Source organism: Stegodyphus dumicola, chromosome 9 (genome assembly GCF_044657685.1).
Source record: "Stegodyphus dumicola isolate Sdum_Otavi_A_Nest chromosome 9, ASM4465768v1".
Lineage (NCBI taxonomy): Eukaryota > Metazoa > Arthropoda > Arachnida > Araneae > Eresidae > Stegodyphus > Stegodyphus dumicola.
The window spans coordinates 36,440,598-36,448,237 of NC_140776.1; positions in this window are offsets into that span (position 1 = coordinate 36,440,598).

The window sequence follows — 7,640 nt, forward strand, 5'->3', positions numbered from 1 at the left end:
TTTTTATATATGAGGCCAGAAATGTTTGGATTTATCTACATAAAATATGATAAAGTTGTCGCAAATATGCACACTTTCAACACCAATATGCCACTTTATTCATAAATAAGATTTCCTTGTCAATAGAATTGCTAAGAAAATCTTATACAAAATATGTTATAGAATTAATATGTATTACTGCATTACTGTAATATGCAATCGCCAATATTTTATACAAAGAGAGTCAGGAAGTAATATTTTATATCTGGTGCTAGAAATATTTCTTATATAGACTGCCGCAACAGAAACAACATGATTTCTTTTAACTACACCTTTCAAATTAATTTCTTGACTAAAACTGATAAAGCAAAAGGCGTTAAATAATATGATTGAAATATAATTAAAATTTAAGGTAAACCTATTTGCAAACTCGTGTACTACAGTGGTATTTAAAAATTAAAGAATAATAGAATGTAATGGAAAGAGGTAATATCAAAGAAAAAAAAAATCGTATGATGAACGATAACTTTTGTCCTGTAATCGAATCAAAGGAAATCATTCATTAGAAAAATAAAAAAAGTGAATGGAATAAATCTCCTGATTTATATCACGTGACTCGTATTATAATCGCTCTCCTTTTGGGCACTTCAAAGAAGTAAAAGATCCAAACAAGCTAGGAATATGTCAAAATATTAATTATGTGAAATACTATACTGAGTCGTTGTTTGACATTCATTATGTATATCTTTTAATTTAATATGCTTTAACATGCTCATTGATATTCATAAGATGGATCCTCATAAATTATCGATTTCAAGCCATCTCGCGAGTAAATTTCTTGTGACTACACACCGAAAATTTTATAATCACCTTTGGAAAACTTTCTTTGTATAGGAGTCATTTAATCATTTCCTGCTTGTTATTTTATTATTCACATAGTCACAACGTCCAACAGATACAGTAAATGCTACTTTTATCTCGGCATAAATTATATTAAGTCTACCAAAGTAATAACCTGTGACATGTGAATAAAAAGGAAGAAAATGAAAATTCTTTCAGTGAAAAATGAGAGAAAGTTAAATCGATATCACCTCCTGTTAAATACTATGTTATCTAATATTTGTTTAAAGCCTTATTAACCCGTAACACACATTATAGGTTACTTGTGTTATGTTTCTTTTGGCCGCCCCAAACATTAGGCAATATGAGATACTATGCTAACATATATTAGATACTATGTAATCTAATATTTAATACATTATAATTTACACTTTCTTGACACTGAATACATTTTTGTTTTTAAACGATTTATTTTCCTTAGTTACTGCTTACTTCACATTCATTCAAGTATTCAAACATTAATTTAACTTTACCCTGGCTCTCCACCATGTGTGGTGTCAAACGGGAATATTCGTGTTTTAGTATTGCAACACTTCCCCTAAACACAATGATTTGTTAGAATTCAACGACCAAATAGACACACCTTACTCGACATTCTACAACTCGATGAGCTACTTTAACATTCTTAAAATTCAAGTGTAGGTGGATAACCCTACAAAACACATTCATTCTAACTTCCCCCTCAAAGTCTTAATAATTGGTACAAATATTGTAATTTACTTGTACTATGTTTCTTCTGGCCGCCCAACCGGGGAAGTGAATAGTGATTTCCTGCCGTACCGAACAATGCACAGGTGTTTGTAAATGTATAGTGTCTTTGTGGCATGGGGGCACTCTAAATATGCGGAGAATCGAACATCCTTTCGAAAGGTTGGTGGTAGAGAAAGAGGGTGAGTGAGACACCCTCGAACTCGTCCCCCCTTGGTGCTCTTAATGAAAATTTGGAGGGGGGAGAGAACTGAGCAAAATCGCATTCTCATCTATATGGTGCTTAAGGCTCTTGCCAACGGCAGCCGCAATTTGTCACTTCTTGCCCCGATGAATTTCGCGGGATTAAATTGGATAACATTTTTATTATAGTTACGAGTTGTTCAAATATGCGACGTCTCAGCCAAAAACCAAAGACTCAGTACCTTAAAGGACAAGAGGGAAAAAAACTAACAAAATATTTCAGCCCTATTAAATGTAAACATAATTAAATGTAAACATAATAATTTAATATTAGTGAACATTGAGGCCGCTAGCCCATTTTAACAAAAATAAAGAAATAACAATTAAATCAAATAAGTAAAAATAAACCAGATTTAAATTATTAATTAAGTTTCATAACAAGAAATGAAATATCAGTTTCTCCTGGAAAATATCTAAGAGGAAAAACATTATCAATACCAGTTGAAGTAGTTAGAAAGTCCTCCACGAAAGCATCCCTCCCCTTAGGCAGATAGCCCTAGTGAGCTTTGCCATTGTACAGTTGCGCGCCTCCAACCTGCACGCAACAAAGTGGTGACTGCTGAAACTGGAAATTAGACAGAGTTGTGAGAAGGGTTTAAGTCCCTTTTTATTCAACTTTAGAAATTACAAATGCGTGCTCTTGACGCTCACAAACTACGCCGACCCGGCGGTAAAATAAAAATACGAAACTAAAAAAGATAATAACAAGAGACTAACTACGAGGCTCTCTAAACGTAACTCTGAAGATTTTGTTGAAAGATTAACAAATTGCCGAGGCAAGCACACAGGCCGAAACGCGTGGTTCTTCAATTTCTGACTACCTCCGCGCTTGTGAAGTAAGAAAGCACACTTCGAACTCGTTTCCTTTCTATTTAACTCAGAATACTTCCGCAGATAATTTGAATCCTTGCGCGTTCTACTAAAAATTTACATACTCTGGCATTGGCAGTTCCAGGGGAAAGTAAGGCTTGACAGGAAAGATAGTTTAAACTTAAAATAAATGTTAGTTAAAATAAATATAAACCCTACATTTGCCGCTGCCAGAATTTGGAAAACTTGGAAGCAGGTCCTACAAACGACCTGTTGTAAGTTTATCTAATTCTGAACTAACTGGCGAAAGCCTCGTTTACACAAAAAAATCTTATGTAACAATTAAAATTCTGTTAGTCGTTATAAAGCTTTCTTCTTACAGCAACTTTTCCTGGACTTCATCAATCAATCTTGGTCTTTCCTTCCAGCATCTGGAAGGAATAAGTATCAGTATCTTTCTAAATACATTATAATTTACACTTTCTTGACACTGAATACATTTTTGTTTTTAAACGATTTATTTTCCTTAGTTACTGCTTACTTCACATTCATTCAAGTACTCAAACATTAATTTAACTTTACCCTGGCTCTCCACCATGTGTGGTGTCAAACGGGAATATTCGTGTTTTAGTATTGCAAAACTTCCCCTAAACACAATGATTTGTTAGAATTCAACGACCAAATAGACACACCTTACTCGAGATTCTACAACTCGATGAGCTACTTTAACATTCTTAAAATTCAAGTGTAGGTGGAGAACCCTACAAAACACATTCATTCTAACTTCCCCGTCATTCATCTTTAGACATGCAGGCTTTCGTTCTAAAGCATGATTTTATCTACAGTTTAATACTTAAATTTGAATTCATTGCTTTTGAGCATTTACTTTTAGCATCTAAAATTTTATGCTTCTAGACTAAATTCTACTTTTACAGAACTTTCAAGTATTTACGTATATTTACAAAATTCTATTACATATGATTTTTACAATTTACCATAAAATGAATAAGAGAAAATAAATTTTTACTTTACTCATTCTTCGCCAAGCTGGCGGCACTGAAACTAAAGTTTTTATTAATACAAGAATACGAAGTTATTTTTATCTTCGGCCAAATTTTGGCTTTAACATAACAGAATTAGTCTTTCGACCAACAGAAACTGCTTGTTCTTAGATTTTATACTTAAAGAAAATAATACTTTTGCCTTAGCTAAATAAAGTAAAACAAAACTAAGTCTCAACCGAGACACATTGACTTTCGTCAAAACATAGAACTTCGTACTTACGCATAACATTTCGGAACAAAAGAAAAATTTTATAGAAGATTTTAACTTATCTTTGAGTTTTCGATGATTGGAACTCCGTCATTCTTTTCTGGCAGAACTGTTCCCACGTTATAGGTTTCATGGACGTCAATCTTCTCCTTACTGACCTCCGAGTGTCGTCCACATTAGTTTTTCTTTTGCGTCCTCTGCATGCAGGCCTCTTGGCGTAGTAGTCGTCGAGTTGCTGTTTTTTTCGTTTCCCCCCTGGACGGCTGGTCTTGGCATCCTCCGGTCTGGAGTCATTCTTGAATTTCTTCTGTTGTTGCTGGTCTTTTTGTTCCTCCTCCTGTCTTTTTATTTGCCTGAACCGCGGCCTTGTTTTCAGCTGACTCTCTGGCACTGGAAGCGTTCTCCTTGGTGTATAATTTCTACTGCGATACGTTGTAGGTGGTGTTTTCCTCTTTACCAATGTTTCTTTACGCGGTGGCTTTGCGTTCTTGTTTTTCTTAAATGCTGGAGTCTGAAAGTTTTCGTTTTTTCTTTTCGGTACCGTCGCCTGGGTCGTAGAAAGGCTAGGTTTCTCTTCAGTTCTCTGCTTCTTGGGTGGTGGAACGGGTAACGTTATTTCGGGACCTTCTACTTCTTTTACGCTTGAGTCCTGCAAGAAACTTTTAAGGATTTCAAAATCATTTTGATTATAGTATTTTTTCACCTGGTCGGGACTTGCTTTACAGATTTCCCCTCTCTCATTCTTAAGGTACAATACGACTCCTTTGATTTCCTGAATTACATAGGGACCGTCAAATTTTGGAGCTAACTTTACAGTAAAATTGTCTGGGGCACTTGATAAAGAAAATTTCCGCTTCAATACTTTATCTCCAACTTTAAAATCTGCTTCACGGCGTTTTCTATCGTAATATATTTTTTTGCCTATTTCTTGCCGTATCCGAGCTTTTAAGCGCCTGGTCAATAAGTTTTTGCACATCTTTCTGTTTGAATTCTTGCTCTCTTTGTTGCACAAAGAATAATTTATCTAAAGGCGTAATTAACTTTCGGCCTAAAAATAATTCTGCTGGGGTTTTTCCGTAGTATCGGGATTTGCCGTTCTTAAAGCATAAGCTAACTCATTTATGTAGCCATCCCAGCGCTTGTGATGTGTGCTAACGTAACTGCGAATTATTTTTACCATGTTTTTATTAACTCTTTCTGCTATGTTTGCCTGTGGTCTATACGGAACCATTTTGATATGGCGTATGCCAAGTCCAGTGCATATGTTTTCAAATATTTGACTAATGAATTGTTTACCGTTACCGCTAACGACTTTTATCGGTGCACCGTATTTTAAAATGTATCTGTGTAAGAATGCATCTACGACTGTTTTGGCTGACGCGCGTTTAAGTGGAACAATTTCTGTCCATTTTGAAAATTGATCTACAATTACTAAAAGAAAACGATTTTTATTTAACTCGCTCTGGGGGAAAGGACCAAGAAGATCTATGCCTAAAATTTCATTCGGAAATGTAGCGCGAATGCTATTTAAATACCCGACCGTGCTGTAATTAATATCATTTATTAACTGACATTGATTGCAGGACCTGACATACGCAGTTACTATTTTGTATAATTGCGGGAAATATGCCGCCTCGCGTACCCTTTTTAAAGTCTTTCTGACCCCTAAATGACCCGCTGTTTTCGCGTCGTGTAATTCCTTCCAACTGCTTAATCGAAGCGAGACTGGGATGACTGGTTTGTACTCGAGATTTTCGTTTGTTGTTTTCGTATAAAATAATAAAATATCTATTTTTTCATAGTTTTCTGCTCTATTTCTTATCGCATCGATATCTGTATGTTCAAAGCTTTCGGGGTCTTTCAAATATGCATAGATACTTCCAAATTCAGGGTCAGCTTTCAGTTCAGCGATAATTGTATCTCTAGAATCTAAAATTTTTGAAGTCAACACAGCACATTTAAGTTCATTACCTTCACCGTCCAGTTTTATACAGGAAAGTGCGTCAGCTACATTGTTTTCCTTACCCGGTTTATATTTTATTATTAGATTATATTCTTGGAGTTTTAAAGCCCATCTTATTAACCTGGGCGTTAGGTGTTTCCCCGAGTAAAGTCTACCAACAGCCGCATGATCCGAAAAGACTGTTACTGGCGCTTTGCCGAAATAAACTCGAAATTTGTGTACAGCCATTAATACGGCTAATGTTTCTCTCTCTGTAGCTGTATAATTCCTTTGTGTGTGATTCAACGTTTTACTAAAAAATGCCAGAGGATGGCTATTTTGCATAAGAACCGCACCCACCGCATAGTCCGACGCATCTGCTGCAATTTCCTGGTTTTCGTGTCCCTCCGGGAATTTCAAAACAGGGACATTGATGAGCGCTTTTTTTAATCTTTCAAATGCGGTATTTGCTTCCGCTGTCCACGTAAATTTACTTTTCTTTCTTTTAATTACTAACAGTGGTTCAACAATATTAGCGAAATCTTTTATGAATGACCGATAGTAAGAACATAACCCAAGGAAAGAAGAAAGTTTCTTGGCGGTGTTGGGCGGTGGGAAATTCTTGATTGCTTTTATTTTTGAATCTTGAGTTTCTATACCCTTTTGCGAAATTTTATAACCCAGATATTTAAGTTCTTTAGTTGCGAACTTGCATTTTGAGGCGTTAATTGTAAGACCGGCCTCTTTGAATAATTTAAACACTTCTTCTAGATCTTTAATATGTTGTTCCAACGTACTACTCGTTATAATTATAACATCTAGATAGATTAAAGCCGATTTTCCTAGGACAGGCTTTAGAACAATGTCCATAGCTCTCTGGAATGTTGATGGGGCCCCACACAACCCAAAGGGCATGCGAAAAATGCATAAGTGCCCGATTTTGTTATAAACGCGGTTTTATGTATGTGTGCGGGTCTCATAGCTATTTGATAGTAGCCAGACGTTAAGTCCAAAGTAGTCATGTATCTAGTAGATTTAATCTTTCTAATAATTTCCTCTATAACCGGCAAAGGGTAAACTGGGAATTTAGTAATGCTATTTAGTTTTCCGTAATCGATAGCAAACCTCCAAGCCCTTTTATCCGAAGGAGGAAACTCGTTCTTTTTCCTACATAGTCCGACTGGACTCGCGTACTCACTATTTATAGGCGTTATTATTTTGTTCTTTAACATTTCCTGAATATGTTCTTCGATGATTAGGTCTTTTCGTTTATCATAACGATACGGTTTAGTCCTACAAGGTTTTTCGGCAGTTAACTGTATCTGATGCGTAACTATTTGACAGCTACCAGGCCTTTCTGAAAACAAGTTTGAAAAATTACTCACCACTTGCTGGATGGCTTGAGTTTCATGGTCATTCAAATGGCTAAGGTCAACTTGCGGTTGTTCCACAGGTTCCACCACCCTCTGGTCCATCTCCAGCACAATAGAACTGTCCTGAAAATTCAATTTGGCCCTCGCGGCCCTTAAAAACTCCATACCTAAAATAAGAGGATTTTGCAAATGTTTTACTACAAAAATTAATACTTTGAGGCTTTCCTCTTTTACCATACCTGTATGTTTAATGATAATTTCCCGATGCAGTGACAGGTTTTTTTCCTTGCGCCGCTATAATTTCTAAGTTTTTGTTTTTAAATAATCGTAACCTATAAAAATTCTTTTTGAAAAATGTCTCACTCATAAAATTACCTTCTGCTCCTGTATCGATGAGGGCTTCTACTGGTACA